This window comes from Bos mutus, chromosome 8, assembly GCF_027580195.1.
Source record: "Bos mutus isolate GX-2022 chromosome 8, NWIPB_WYAK_1.1, whole genome shotgun sequence".
Taxonomy (NCBI): Eukaryota; Metazoa; Chordata; class Mammalia; order Artiodactyla; family Bovidae; genus Bos; species Bos mutus.
In genome coordinates, this window is record NC_091624.1 from 70629399 (window position 1) to 70631349 (window position 1951).

A 1951-nucleotide genomic window follows, 5' to 3' on the forward strand; every position below is an offset into this window, starting at 1 on the left:
CTTTTTTTAATGTTCCAAATGTGATGGGTTTATGATGCAAAACCAAAGATTCAACTACTGCACAGGGACCAGTATGTTACCAGGTCATGAAAAAGTGGTGTGGGACATGCAGGAGGTGATGGACAACCGGAGGGTCGGGTCATCTCCTTTGTAACATGACACTGCATTGTCATGAGGAACACATTGAAAATAACACTGCAGAACTGAACTGAAATGAGACACGAACATGACAACTTTCAGGCATGCCTTCAAGCACCTCCCTGAAGATGGGCTTGGTGTCTAGGCTTCAGAGTGGGGAAGATTACAAATCTTTGGAAGAATAAAAAGTTCACCCTTTTGAAATTTCACAGAAGAATTTAAAAGCCAGAACATACTGGGTTCATTTCTCTTCACGTTCAGGGACAAAAATGATGCTTTATTCAAAACTCCATTAAGCTTCAAGTTCAAATCTCAGCCCGATCTTGTGCCCTCCTGCACTGAAGTTCTTTCCATCGATGAGAGCTGACAGAGTCAGTTTCACTCCTGGTTGAAGGGTCTGAGTATAGCCCAGTCCAATCAGGCTGGCATTATTTACTTTACCAGAGAGAGAAGTTCTACAGTCCAACCTGTACTCAGCAGACATGCTGATACAGGTGTTCCTGCCGGCTACCTACACAAGGTTTATTGATGTTCTGATCTTCTCATTCACCTTCTGGTAGACCAACCCTCCAAATTCAGTGTCATAGTTCATGTAAGGGTGCAGCTAGAAGTCTGAAGCCTTGTAACCCAGAGTGAAATTACTCTGTGACAGTTTGGATTTGGCTGTGTCAAAACTCATGTGATAGCCAGCAAGCCAACCTTCAAAGATCAACACAGCTCAGTCATAGATAACTTGTCCAGAAATATCTATACCAACATTATTGCCAAGATGGAAACAAGCCCACTTATAGGAGGCCTTCAATTTCCTGCTCTTCTTTCCTATGTTTGATACAAACAATCTTTTTTCCAACTTGTACTCCAAAGAGATTTCTGTCCCAAGAGTACTGTCTGTGTTTCACTCTTGGGTGAAGGTCAGTCCACAATTACAGATCTTGTATTTGGTCTCTAGGTTGCCTGATGCTTTCCCTGAATCAGTGTAAGTAAGCAAGGCCAGAAGTAGGAAATTCCACTCCACTACATGACCTGGTTCTCTGATCTTTTTCAGTCATGCCAAATCCATATCCTCTGTTGAAGGCATTGTCGGTAGTCTTTAATGGGTCATAGTAAGTTGGGGTGTTATACATATCTCCTACTGAAGGGCCTGTCTGCTCCACCAGGGCACTGCTGAAGGTCTTCTTCAGACCACTGATCTGACCTTGTCTTAAATATAATGTGATGGCTTCATGAAGGATTGAGGTTTCCAAGGTTTCCCTAATTCATTTTCTCTTGATATTCAGGGGAGACATGCTCTGAGGTCACTTTCAAACTTGCAAATACTATGGTAATGTAATTTCCTCATAAAACACGGTAAATTAGCACTTAATAAGTAATTCCCTTTGATTCTTAAGAATTCCATAGATACATGACTGAGATAAGAAAAAGTTGTTAAATTCCTCCATTAAAATAAGCTCTACCCTACATCATTTGTTTAGTGACACTAAGAGCTTACATTTCTAAAAATAAGGTGAAAGTGTTGAAAGTGCTAGTTGCTCAGTAGTGTCCAACCCTTTGCAACCCAATGGACTATAGCCCACCAGGCTCCTCTGTCCATGAGATTTCCCAAGCAAGAATACTGGAGTGAGCTTCCAGGGGATCTTTCCAACTCAGGGATCGAAGCTGGGTCTCCTGCATTACAAGCAGATTCTTTACCATCTGAGCCACCAGGGAAGTCCCAAAATAAGGTGGAGACAATGACAATTTTTAAGCAATACCTCAGGAGAGTTACTGATTACATGGAGGTGCATCCTCTGAGTTACCGACAAAAAGACACTCC

The 1951-nt window shown here is 42.0% G+C and overlaps 1 pseudogene; it reads right to left on the bottom strand.

Annotated features, from left to right (window-relative positions):
* Positions 1 to 430: 430 nt before the first annotated feature.
* On the bottom strand, positions 431 to 1262 carry LOC102266746 (voltage-dependent anion-selective channel protein 3-like; annotated as a pseudogene).
* Positions 1263 to 1951: the final 689 nt, after the last annotated feature.